Here is a 14350-nt window from a genome sequence, read left to right as displayed (position 1 = left end):
ACAGTCCCAGATGGCACTTAAAAATCAGGAAGATGAACTTAAGTTTATTATTTTTTCATAATCTGTTGATATGTGAAAAATTACATTCAGAACACATTTTTCTAAGAAATTAGTTATGAATTTAGATGTTTAGGATAACTCTTGGGAAAATCAGCTTTTGAGTGATGGTAATTTACAATAAGAGTTATTGAAAAAGAATGTGACAGGAAAAAATCTACAGGTCGCTATTGAATAATAAGCTCATTTTCCCCCTTAAAATTGATATTTTAGCCCCAAAGAAGCAGAAACTTTTTTTCTATTGTTACTTTTACTGTAGTATATGAACTTACACATTAAAATGTGTAATCTACATTAATCTACTTTGTTACAGTTTTTACTCTGAGGAAAAGCAGGTTAGATAAATACTTAGGACTTGATGTATATGTGTGTGTATCTGTGTCTGTGCATATGCACACATATAAGTTTGTGTATATATATATACACACACAAAAATATCTATATAGGTTGTATTATATAACATGATGTGTATATATGTATATAACATGGTATGTATATATTCAGTAGAATATTAAGACATGTATGAGGGGAGTTCTTAGTATGTGTAGGAAATAAGATGACTTTAAATAATTTCAACAGTGATTCTACAGGAGTTAGTGACACACATGCAATGCTTAATTCACATTTTATTTTTGTTAAAAATTATAACGTGCAAGAGGGAGGAGATATGGGGGTGTATGTATATGTATAGCTGACTCACTTTGTTATACAGCAGAAACTAACACACCATTGTAAAGCAATTATACTCCATAAAGATGTTAAGAAAATAAATAAAATAAAATAAAAACACATACACACAAAAATAACGTGCACTCCAACTGAAACATTAATTCCACATAGGCGTGTGCTGTGCATGTTCCTTCTAACTAGGCTAGTTTTTTTCTCATGCCATGGGAGCAGGTGGCATGAAGCTGTTTTGATGAGGTTAAAAGGCTCCTCCCCTCTTTCCCCAAGCAGCAGCCCAAAGAACGTCAGCAGTAATTGTGTGCCTGGCTCGGCTATGCAGGGAGGGTGGAAGCAAAATTGATATCAAATAAGGGTATCAAACTGAGATCTGAATGTTCCGTTTAAGTTGTTGCTCATTTTCATTAGCCATGCCAGGGGTGAAAGCTTATGACTTAAACATCCTCGGTAGTAAGAACATTTATTTTTGATGGATTTATATTCCTCTTCTTCATAAAGGCTGAATTAGTGTTGTAGTGGCTATAAATGAAGGGGTTTCTTTATCCTCTTCTCATTTTATTATTTACTAATCAGACTTCGGCTCAGATAGATAAAAGAGAGAGGTTCTGTTGCCTAGATGTGAGGCCTTTAATGAGGATGGGAAGCCCCAGGGAGCCGAAATCTGAAGTAGAACGGTGCTGCTTTCGGGTTTCTTGTCATTTCTTCAGTTGCTTCTCCTCCCTTTTCCAATGGGCCTAGTGAGCGGGAACTATCCAGGGTGCTAGAACGCTGGCAGCTTTGCCGTTCAATGCAGACGGATTGCAGAAACAGACAAGAAAGATTACTGCTTATTTCAGAAGGTAGGTTCTTTGTTTCAGAATCCCTGATTAATCAGCAGCAGCATCAACAGACTAAGGCAGCTGGAGAGGAGAGAGAGAAGCAGAAAGGGAGGGAGTCAGGGGCAGGGAGGGAGGGGAGAGAGAGTATGAGAGAGAGAGAGCTGGTTGTCACGGGGGAGGGACGATGCCACAAGCTAGGCTGCTCCAAACCTTCTGTATGTAAGTGGCAATGAGAAAGAGCATCTTTTTGGCTGAAAAGAGACATGTAGAAAGGATGTTTCTGATTTTTTGTTTTCATTTATTTTTGTCTTCACAGAATATAATCAATGAGGCAACTTAGCCAGCCTGGGTGATTGCTTCGAGTCTTGTAATTATCTGTGTAGCAAAGTGGGTAAAATTATTCAATTTCTTCCCTGCTGGACCTAGAAGGAGAGGGGCTGTGTGTTCATCCCCACCCATTAGCTATGCCTTCTTTTCTCTGAATGTCGATTTAAGGAAGCAAGCACCTGTCTTCTGCCACCGCATCTTCCTAGCAAACTTTAAAGGCCATTTTATCTGATAGGAAGAACATCAAGAATGCTCTGATCTCTAGTGATGAAGAATCTGGGAGTGGACACTTTTCCCATCCAGGTACAATGCACTTTAATTGAAGAAAAACTGAGCTGAACTACAAGTCTATTTCTTATGGTGCTGGATTACTCCTACAGAACTGCCCTGAGATCAGCCGCGAGAGAGGGCTCTGACAGACACAAGTCACCTTCTGAATATTGCACTTAGCTGTCCCTGGGGACTTAAATTTTGGTATGTATCTCATTTTTCAGATTCTCTAAGCATGCTAATTGAATCCAGCACTAAATAGATCAAGCAATCTGGTTATGAAATGGAATGGATTTTAGCTGGGAATACTTAATGCTGAAGTTTGCATGTCTTATTAGGTGGAGCAGAAAGAAAGCCACAGCGAAGGCAACCAGGGCTTTAATGAGCCTCAGGCTATTTCGTACCCTCTTAACCACTTAGTTATATTACCACAGAAATGGTTAAACTAGATTTTCATTGGTAAAATAAGCTATGTTGAATTATTAAAAGCATTGAAAATATTTTCCAGGGTATTAATTAGCATTCACGTGGTGCATGCCAGAGTTATTTATCTGCTATTCCATACCATAAATATTTTACAACAGTCTCTTAACACATTTGTGTCAGCCCAGTAAAGAAAGGAAGGAAGAAATAAGGAAAAAAAGAAAGAAAGAAAGAAAGAAAGAAAGAAAGAAAGAAAGAAAGAAAGAAAGAAGGAAAGAAAGAAAGAAAAGAAAAGGCACAGTACCAAAAAATAAAAATCCAAACTATCAGACATACACCAAAGCTGAAACTGCTTCTTCCTAACTGATTAGACATAAACCTCTTTGAGAATTATATGTTTTAATACCACTCAATATCAGACATTTCACTATTCTCATCACAATAAATATTTTCTATAGAACTTTAGGTGGACCTGTTTTACTTGGGACACACACTTATTTTGTTGGGGTGTCTCCACTCTAATTTTTCCAACTATTGGCAAATGTTAAATACAAGAAATGTAGGTATTCCCTATCTGGGAGAACTATTACTATGATAATATTGTTCATTATCATTAGGAAAATTTAAAGTTGTTTTAGTATCATAGAACTGGAATATTTTTCTAAATATAGTCCAAAAATAAGAAAACCTAATGGAAGAGCTTCCACGATATAGTTTTGGTCGTTTTAACATGCAAGAATTTATAATCAAGTAGTGTGGATTAATGACTGTAGAACATAAGGGGAAATTAACTTCTCTCCTAATTCTTCACATTTTAGACAATGCTCCAACTTATTTTCTATATAGTCAAGTGGTAAACAAATTAATATGAGAAAATGTGAGCCACAAACGCCAATTTTTTTTGCCCCTGTGGAAAGAACAACATATGTTTGCCAACTCAGCAAAGGAAGAGACTCTGTGAAGGACATTGACAGTTTAGAAAATCAGTGAAAAAAGACCTGAGGAAAAAATACTACAACTTCACAAGGAACTACAGAGAAGCCCAAGGACTTGGAACATCTGTAAAGTTTAGAGAGAGAAGTGTAAAAATCCTAGAGACAGGAAGGTTTGCTATTGTTTAAAAATATAAATAAGTCATCACCTCCCAATTCAATTAGATGGTTTCTATTGTAGCTCCAGTCAGTCATTATACTGACTATATGTACTTTGCAAATACTGCCTTGTAAGTATCTGGAAACATTTGGCCAAAGGCTCAGAAAAGTACCTCAGCTATTGACATTTTGTGTGAGTCCCTAATATTAGTGAAATATGCAGTCTTTTTAGACCATGGGCATATAGCACCATGACAACCTAGAAGTTTGGGGGAAATATCTGATTTATGGTGCTCTACATTAATATGATCTACGCCCATGTTAACCATTTTGGGAAGGGAGATAGTGGAGAAAAACTCACTACAAAGTAATCTGCTTTCTGAGAAAAAAAGCAATCAGTATCTTTGTAGTCACTTCAACAAGCTCTCTTGGTTTTAACTCTAACATTTCCCATTTTTGGCAGAACAACTGCATTTTAATGACAGTGGAATGAAAAAATAAGCATGATCATTTGTGGGGTTGAGGGTAGGATTTCAAGCATAATCAAAGTGAAATTATAGAACTTATTTTTGACACATTATAAGATTTGATCAGAAAAACAATTTTGACACGGTTTGCATGGGTTATGGAGTGAAGCCAGGCAATCTAGTCTGTTGATTTGGTCCTGCGTGAAGTCAGCAAATTTTAGGTATTAATTTGCATACATATTTTACATATGTATATGAAGCCTGATTATTTAAGTACTTATTTTTCCAAATTGATTTGAGTACATGCGAAAAATGTAAAAGATCTTTTTCTCTTGCTGAACAAAAAATATAGTCAAAATTGCCTTGGGAAACTTTTATTTGGATGAATAGATACTACTGGGCAAAATAGGATTCTCTATCTCAGAGAAGATGCAATGATTGGAGTGGGAGGGAAAATCAAATTTTAATAACTCAAATTCACATAACTTCCTCACAGTGTTAAGACAGCTGTGGTTTGAAAACCTAAGAAACAAATAAGGGGTGGGCACTAGCAAACTTTCCCATATGCAAATAAAGTGAAAAACATAAATGTGAAATGAAAGCAAAATGTCTCAGCTTTCCACCATGAAATTTATTCCCTCGTATGTATTTTGTTTTTTCCTGGTTAACGCAAACAGCATGACAATAATGGTACAAAATAAACTCTATCTTATTCTAGCTACAACATTATCATATGGGGTTAACTGTGACCTAAAATTTAAGAAGCTTCTTACAGAACTTTAAGAATTGGGGAGCAGTTCTCTCCCAAACATATGCTTTTTCTTCCTCTACCTCTCAGTGTATGTGGAAAATACCTGAATTAGTAGAGCTTTCACAACTTTATATCTTGGAAAACCAAAGTTTTAGATGGAGAGCAGCTCCATTTCAGAAATTCTGAGTAAACACTTTAAGAAGAGAAAAAAGAACCAGCACTCATTAGGGCCAGTGGACTAATTCACTAAGGTGATGCTGTTATATTAGAACTCGGCTTTGGGTAAATGGTGATAAATGGCGCACAGGAAGATTCTGCCTGAGAAGTCAGTGTACATGTCCACTGGAGCCATTCCTTATGGAGCCAGAGTGGTTGATGTCACAATGTATGAAATTGCACTAAAGGAGGAATCTGTTCTGACTTATAAGTAAAGAAAAATTCTTTAAATATATGAGAAGATGGCATGCTTGATATTTATCTGACTCTTTTTGTACATTTTTTTTTTCAAAAACAGCCTATAATTAACCAAAAGCCCTCTAGACTATGGGGGAACCCAATCCTGACACCAGTTAGTGCCACATTAAAATATCCTCTGGTAAATTGAGACCATACAAAATGTATTTCTTAATTTACAAAGGGAATAACCCATGTAAGTGTATGATCTTAAAGTTTTTGCATATACTTATATCTCAGGAATGTACCTCAATTTCTTTTGGCTTTAACACTTAAAGTTATGTAGTGTCTCAGCTTCTTGAGTTCCTTGGATGCAAGCAGTGGCTACAGAGAGAGCAAAAAGGGCAATTTTTTATGTGTCTAGGGATTCCATTTGGATTGCCTTATGTATATTTTCTGCTCTGCATATATATGTAATGGATAGTTTTATTTCAGTGGAAATAATTGTAAAGTGATGTAGTTATTTTCAGTTCTAGGCTCAGCATTGGGAAGGTAGAGTGATGATTTTACACAAAAGAAAATAAGGAAATGATTAACTCAAATAAAAGATAAAATGTTTAAGGTCTTAAATACAACCTGAATCCTACCAGTTTAACTTGGTGCATTTTAGCTAAGTAGAGTGAAATTTCAAATTTTGAGAAGTCTCACAATATTATACAAAGTAATCTTTATAAAGGGTGTGGTCAATAGGAAATAAATAACAAAAGTGAAAGAATAAAATAAAATAAAGCTGAGCAATTAACCACCCAGTTGTATTTAAACCAACATCTGTAGCTTTTATTAGAATGGAATAATTCTAAATACAGCAGTCCAAAAATTAAACAAAAGCAGTCTCTTATAAATGCAGAATACAGCAATACAGGAAAGGCGTAAAGTGAAGACTTGAAGTTATCTGTGGTTTGTACGGGAATTCTGATCTCCACTATCTTAGATGCTTTCCCAGGAGAGTCCCTGACACAAATTTTAAATGTTGACCATAACTTCCAAGAAAAAGAACACATACACAAAAATCATCTGTTATTGGAATCAACGCCTTGCATTCCAAAGAAAATATATCTGCTTTGTGGGTGAAGACAATGGATGCCAGCTTTCAGCCAGTGCTCTAGGGGGGGCTAAAATGTCTAATTTGTTTTCAGCAAAAATGGCTGCAGACACATAGTTCAAATAAAGGGGATGCCTGGAGAAATGCAAAAGTTCCCTTCAATCTCACTTGCTCTGTTACAAATATCCTATGCAATAATTTGTGATCTACTATGGTACACTAATTAATTAATTAATTAATTGCAATATATCTAAAGATGCTACCTGAAGGAAACTGCCCATTTGTTTCTTAACTATGTTCTTTTATGATGCCAACTTTGGAATTAGGTGCTGAAAACAAGCTTTTATAAAATGCTTGCATACAAGATTTTCGTTCAAGGGCTAGAAATGATCTTGATTTAATATCCAATAATCAAAATGCAGCCAAATATTTAGTGATAAGGAATGTATCTGATTCAATATCTGTCTTAGCCATAAATATAAATTTCTGAAGGGCAGATTTAAGATCATACCTGTCTGTGGGTTCTCACTGCATGGGAATGGTAGAAGTTGTAATGATATAGGCTCTTAATACAAGACTCACTTTTCTTCAGTGAGGCCAGGTTCATTCACAGTCCAGTTACCTGAGAAACATCCTTGGGCTTGGAAGGGTGGAGTCCAAGTGTTTGAGAAATGGGATGCGTATCTTGGTTCATATGCCCCAAAGCCCTTAGTTTCTAGATTTGAAAAATGGGGCAGAATGGATAAGTGGTTTTACATGCATTTGGTTAGTGAACAAATCTGTTAACCATTTTCATGGCCTCTATTTGAATACCTGTGATTAAGGAAGTTGAACAATAAACATTCTACTCTATTATGTTTCAGAGTAAAACTATGCATATCGAGGAGTTATTACAAACCCTAATCTTCACCACAGTTAAGAATTGTGAAAATCATCTAATAGTAATATTAGTGACTAATAACTATGGTCACATTTATTGAACAATTACATACATTTTCTAACCGAATCCTCACAATAGCATAAATATGATTTTAAAAATTTTGAGACTGAAGCTTAAAGAGGTTGATTAACTTGCACAAAGTCATAGATCTAGGGGTGCTTTAGTTTAGGATTTTTAGGCCATTATGGTCAACTCCCCAGCTATATACCCTTCAAGACTGCCTTACTTTCCCCCTACATTACAAACTACCTTTTATATGTGGACAAGGAAGCAAAAAAGTATGATACTTAAACATTGGTAGGGCCCAAGTCTATTTTTTATTTTTACTTTTGAAGACTAGATATAATTGTTAAAAAGTGTTCTTTGCTCATCCTCAAAAATGGTGAACATAACCATGACAAACTAGTGAATGCCAACATTGCCAAATGAACCCGTGCCCTTGTTACACTGTATTGCGATTATTTATTTATTGTGTTCTTTCACTGCAGTGTGAATGTCTAGAGGGACACGATTCTGCCTTTATCAGTGCCTAGTTCATAATATGTGCTCAAGAAATACTTGCATAAATAAATGATTGTAGAAACAATTATCCTCTAGAATTGGATGACAAAAGCATGTTCACCAACATCCAATTTTCATTGCTCTGAAGTTTTACTAGATTTTATGGTTGATTTTCATCCCCCAAATTTTCATCTCAACTTAAAATATCTTACACTATGACTCTCCATGGTGTACATATTTTATGATTTATTATTTAATATTTTATCAGAATAAACATAATTTAAACTTCAGGCACTTTGAAAGACCACTTAGGAAAATAATCAATTTTCAGAGGTACACAATTAACCTTGCTAATATTTGGAATATATAAACTGTGTGAAGGATCACTGGTGTCATCCGGATGGGGAGGAAAACTTAAGGGAAGAAATAAAAATCTTTGGGTAATGCCTTGCACAGTGGGAAATAGACAATTTTGCTCCAGGGCAGTGTGGGAGTGACCATCTTCCATCCTGAGGCATTCTCCCTAGAATCCTTGTAACACTGACTTGGTTTGCTTAACTATGGTAGAATTAATTTCCATAAGGTTATGCAGATCTTTTTTTACCTAAGCACACCTAGTGCTGTAGTCTTTGGTAGAAGTGAATTCCCAATAATACTAATGCTTTAGCTGTTTGAGAATCATGTTGCATTTCCCCCCCAAATTACAATCATTTGTGGCAGCAGTTTTTCATTCCCATGTGTGTTCACCACTTCAGCATCTAATCTGATAGGCTGATAATGAAATACAATTTATTACATTAGATAGTTAGAATTAAAAGTCCATTTCATTTGCCAGCCCATTATGGCTTCAAACCAAACCAAACATAAGAAAACAACATAACAGAAAATCATGAGTCAACAAACCACTCATCCATCTAGTTTCAACAATTTCTTACAGATTGAGGAATAAATCCTTAAATTCAGACTGAGCTTCAAGTAACATATGGATTGACTGGCAGCTGAAATGCTAATAAACTCTGATAAGAACTGAAGTTTCCATAGCTACGATCCAGGTTATGGAACATGATTATTCTTATAAAAAAAATCAGAATGAAAATGATTTGTAATGGTAAAAATGAAGGTCTAGGACTTCTACATTAAAAAGCTGGGCTGATATTTAAAAAAATATATATCTTTCTGAGCCTTTTGAAGAAAGTAAAAGATGTTAAGGTAATTTATAATTTTTAAATTGCCAGTGTTTTCTCCTTGTTAATTGATTTTGCTTTATCACAGTGAATATGCGATTGAGGACAATAAGTGTTATTAAGCTAGATGGGTAAAATACTTACCCTTGTATATAATTAATTAAACTTCAGTTCTACTTTTGATTGATTAAAATACAATTTTTCTATCTCCGGCTTCATTTATTTCTATGATTCTTTGGATTCCTCTACTTCAAGGCATGCTGACTTTTATAGCCTGCTGGTTATTTATCCACCCATCCATCTATACATATATACACATTTTACATTATTAGTCCTGCCAATAATATTAGCTAACTTTATTATGTATACTCTTACTATTGTTGAACTTTATGCTAAGTTCTCTACAGTCATCACCTCTCATAATCTTCACATAAGCAGGAGGTGGGTGCTATTATTTCCAGCATTTTACAGGTGAGCTTTGAAAGTCCTATGTTCCTGTTTTTGTTTTGATTTGACTTTGGCTTTCAGTATTCCCTTCTGTGGCTCAGGTTTTTAAACCTCATGTATCAAGGATCATCATAATTGCCACCGCTTTAATTACCAGACTGGTAAGGATTAACGTGGCCCTGGTGATCTGTGATATTTGAGTTACAGCACAAAGCCATTACAGAGCACCATTTTGGAAAATAGTGGAGGGTCAAAAAGAGATTATTTCTAAGACAAATGATATTAGAAATGTGTATTTCCTTGATTACTGCTATATTTTGCATGAATTATTCAGATTCATAAATCTTAATTTTAAATTGCAAAGAAAACACACAATAAGAAAATTCATTCCAGGACTTCCCTGGTAGTGCAGTGGTTAAGAATCTGCCTGCCAATGCAGGGGACACCGGTTCGAGCCCTGGTTTGGGAAGATCCCACGTGCCGCGGAGCAACTAAGCCCGTGCGCCACAACTACTGAGCCTGCGCTCTAGATGCTGCGAGCCACAACTATGAAGCCTGTGCGCCTACAGCCAGTGTTCCGCAACAAGAGAAGCCACTGCAATGAAAAGCCCGCGCAAAGCAGTGAAGAAAGCCCATGCGTGGCAACGAAGACCCAGTGCAGCCAAATTAAATAAATAAATAAGTAAATTTATTAAAAAAAAAAATTCATTCCAAATAATTACATCATTTTATTTGAAATTGAACAGAAAACTCTTTGTAGTAATCAGAAAAAAGTGAACCTTGGTTCTACTGTATCTTATTAGTATATGAACACATTTTTGAGAAGCAAAATCATGACTCTGTTAACATAAACTTACGTTTTTCTTCCCCCAGATATTTGCACCCTCACATCACCTTTCAGCGCGAGAGGTTTAGCCTTTGATTTGCTAATTTTGGTGCTTTGAAGAAGTCTTTGCTACCCAGGCAACATTCATTTAATATTAACTTTAAATACTCTGACTGTAATTTCTTTCTTTCTTTCTTTCTTTTTTTTTTTTTAACATCTTTATTGGAGTATAATTGCTTTACAATGGTGTGTTAGTTTCTGCTTTATAACAAAGTGAATCAGTTATACATATACATATGTTCCCATATCGCTTCCCTTTTGCGTCTCCCTCCCTCCCACCCTCCCTATCCCAGCCCTCCAGGAGGTCACAAAGCACCGAGCTGATCTCCCTGCACTATGCAGGTGCTTCCCACTAGCTATCTACCTTACCTTTGGTAGTGTATATATGTCCATGCCTCTCTCTCGCTTTGTCACAGCTTACCCTTCCCGCCGCCCATATCCTCAAGTCCATTCTCTAGTAGGTCTGTGTCTTTATTCCTGTATTACCCCTAGGTTCTTCATGATATTCTTTTTCCCTTAAATTCCATATATATGTGTTAGCATATGGTATTTGTCTTTCTCTTTCTGACTTACTTCACTCTGTATGACAGACTCTGGGTCTATCCACCTCATTACAAATAGCTCAATTTCATTTCTTTTTATGGCTGAGTAATATTCCATTGTATATATGTGCCACATCTTCTTTATCCATTCATCCAATGATGGACACTTAGGTTGTTTCCATCTCCGGGCTATTGTAAATAGAGCTGCAATGAACATTTTGGTACATGACTCTTTTTGAATTATGGTTTTCTCAGGGTATACGCCCAGTAGTGGGATTGCTGGGTCATATGGTAGTTCTATTTGTAGTTTTTAAAGAAACCTCCATACTGTATTCCACAGTGGCTGTATCAATTTACATTCCCACCAACAGTGCAAGAGGGTTCCCTTTTCTCCACACCCTCTCCACCATTTATTGTTTCTAGATTTTTTGATGATGGTCATTCTGACTGGTGTGAGATGATATCTCATTGTAGTTTTGATTTGCATTTCTCTAATGATTAATGAAGTTGAGCATTCTTTCATGTGTTTGTTGGCAGTCTGTATATCTTCTTTGGAGAAATGTCTATTTAGGTCTTCTGCCCATTTTTGGATTGGGTTGTTTGTTTTTCTGTTATTGAGCTGCTTATAAATTTTGGAGATTAATCCTTTGTCAGTTGCTTCATTTGCAAATATTTTCTCCCGTTCTGAGGGTTGTCTTTTGGTCTTGTTTATGGTTTCCTTTGCTGTGCAAAAGCTTTGAAGTTTCATTAGGTCCCATTTGTTTATTTTTGTTTTTATTTCCATTTCTCTAGGAGGTGGGTCAAAAAGGATCATGCTGTGATTTATATCATAGAGTGCTCTGCCTATGTTTTCCTCTAAGAGTTTTATAGTTTCCGGCCTTACATTTAGGTCTTTAATCCATTTTGAGCTTATTTTTGTGTATGGTGTTAGGGAGTGATCTAATCTCATACTTTTACATGTAGCTGTCCAGTTTTCCCAGCACCACTTATTGAAGAGGCTGTCCTTTCTCCACTGTACATTCCTGCCTCCTTTATCAAAGATAAGGTGATCATATGCACGTGAGTTTATCTCTGGGCTTTCTATGCTGTTCCATTGAACTATCTTTCTGTTTTTGTGCCAGTACCATACTGTCTTGATTACTGTAGCTTTGTAGTATAGTCTGAAGTCAGGGAGCCTGATTCCTCCAGCTCCATTTTTCGTTCTCAAGATTGCTTTGGCTATTCAGGGTCTTTTGTGTTTCCATACAAATTGTGAAATTTTTTGTTCTAGTTCTGTGAAAAATACCAGTGGTAGTTTGATAGGGATTGCATTGAATCTGTAGATTGCTTTGGGTAGTAGAGTCATTTTCACAATGTTGATTCTTCCAATCCAAGAACATGGTATATCTCTCCATCTATTTGTATCATCTTTAATTTCTTTCATCAGTGTCTTATAATTTTCTGCATACAGGTCTTTTGTCTCCTTAGGTAGATTTATTCCTAGATATTTTATTCTTTTTGCTGCAATGGTAAATGGGAGTGTTTTCTTGATTTCACTTTCAGATTTTTCATCGTTAGTGTATAGGAATGCCAGAGATTTCTGTGCATTAATTTTGTATCCTGCTACTTTACCAAATTCATTGATTAGCTCTAGTAGTTTTCTGGTAGCATCTTTAGGATTCTCTATGTATAGTATCATGTCATCTGCAAACAGTGACAGCTTTACTTCTTTTCTGATTTGGATTCCATTTATTTCCTTTTCTTCTCTGATTGCTGTGGCTAAAACTTCCAAAACTAAGTTGAATAAGAGTGGTGAGAGTGAGCAACCTTGTCTTGTTCCTGATCCTAGTGGAAATGCTTTCAGTTTTTCACCATTGAGGACAATGTTGGATGTGGGTTTGTCATATATGGCCTTTACTATGTTGAGGAAAGTTCCCTCTATGCCTGCTTTCTGCAGGGTTTTTATCATAAATTGGTGTTGAATTTTGTCGAAAGCTTTCTCTGCATCTATTGAGATGATCATATGGTTTTGCTCCTTCAATTTGTTAATATGGTTTATCACATTGATTGTTTTGCATATATTGAAGAATCCTTGCATTCCTGGAATAAACCCCACTTGATCATGGTGTATGATCCTTTTAATGTGCTGTTGGATTCTGTTTGCTAGTATTTTGTTGAGGATTTTTGCATCTATGTTCATCAGTGATATTGGCCTGTAGTTTTCTTTCTTTGTGACATCCTTGTCTGGTTTTGGTATCAAGGTGCTGGTGTCCTCGTAGAATGAGTTTGGGAGTGTGCCTCCCTCTGCTATATTTTGGAAGAGTTTGAGAAGGATAGGTGTTAGCTCTTCTCTAAATGTTTGACAGAATTCGCCTGTGAAGCCATCTGGTCCTGGGCTTTTGTGTGTTGGAAGATTTTTAATCACAGTTTCAATTTCAGTGCTTGTGATTGGTCTGTTCATATTTTCTATTTCTTCCTGATTCAGTCTTGGCAGGTTGCTCATTTCTAAGAATTTGTCCATTTCTTCCAGGTTGTCCATTTTATTGGCATAGAGTTGCTTGTAGTAATCTCTCATGGTCTTTTGTATTTCTGCAGTGTCCGTTGTTACTTCTTTTTCATTTCTCATTCTATTGATTTGAGTCTTCTCCCTTTTTTTCTTGATGAATCAGGCTAATGGTTTATCAAATTTGTTTATCTTCTCAAAGAACCAGCTTTTAGTTTTATTGATCTTTTCTATCGTTTCCTTCATTTCTTTTTCATTTATTTCTGATCTGATTTTTATGATTTCTTTCCTTCTGCTAACTTTGGCGTTTTTTGTTCTTCTTTCACTAATTGCTTTAGGTGCAAGGTTAGGTTGTTTATTCGAGATGTTTCCTGTTTCTTAAGGTAGGATTGTATTGCTATAAACTTCCCTGTTAGAACTGTTTTGCTGCATCCCATAGATTTTGCGTCATCATGTCTCCATTGTCATTTGTTTCTAGGTATTTTTTAATTTCCTCTTTGATTTTTTCAGTGATCACTTCGTTATTGAGTAGTGTATTGTTTAGCCTCCATGTGTTTGTATTTTTTACAGATCTTTTCCTGTAATTTATATCTAGTCTCATAGCGTTGTGATCGGAAAAGATACTTGAAACAATTTCAATTTTCTTAAATTTACCAAGGCTTGACTTGTGACCCAAGATATGATCTATCCTGGAGAATATTCCATGAGCACTTGAGAAAAATGTGTATTCTGTTATTTTTGGATGGAATGTCCTATAAATATCAGTTAAGTCCATCTTGTTTAATGTATCATTTAAAGCTTGTGTTTCCTTATTTATTTTCATTTTGGATGATCTGTCCATTGTCACCCCATTGGTGAAAGTAGGGTGTTAAAGTCCCCTACTATGAATGTGTTACTGTTGATTTCCCCTTTTATGGCTGTTAGTATTTGCCTTATGTATTGAGGTGCTCCTATGTTGGGTGCATAAATATTTACAATTGTTATA

At 35.7% G+C, this 14350-nt stretch overlaps 1 protein-coding gene across 3 annotated transcripts in view; it reads left to right on the top strand.

Moving 5' to 3' along the window:
* The first annotated feature begins 1055 nt into the window (after positions 1-1055).
* Positions 1056-14350, top strand: part of NYAP2 (neuronal tyrosine-phosphorylated phosphoinositide-3-kinase adaptor 2) — a 263310-nt gene continuing 250015 nt past the window's right edge. For 2 of the 3 annotated variants that reach the window (XM_067740379.1, XM_067740381.1), the window contains exon 1: positions 1739-2360. The gene's annotated coding sequence lies outside the window, so the exon portion shown is untranslated. Of the gene's footprint in view, positions 1581-1738; positions 2361-14350 lie in introns of those variants that run through there. The other variant, XM_067740380.1, reaches the window with a different exon arrangement.

Source organism: Pseudorca crassidens, chromosome 6 (assembly GCF_039906515.1).
Source record: "Pseudorca crassidens isolate mPseCra1 chromosome 6, mPseCra1.hap1, whole genome shotgun sequence".
In the NCBI taxonomy this organism is placed as follows: domain Eukaryota; kingdom Metazoa; phylum Chordata; class Mammalia; order Artiodactyla; family Delphinidae; genus Pseudorca; species Pseudorca crassidens.
The sequence above is the reverse complement of the archived record's forward strand: the minus strand, read 5'-3'. Positions and strand labels throughout refer to the sequence as shown.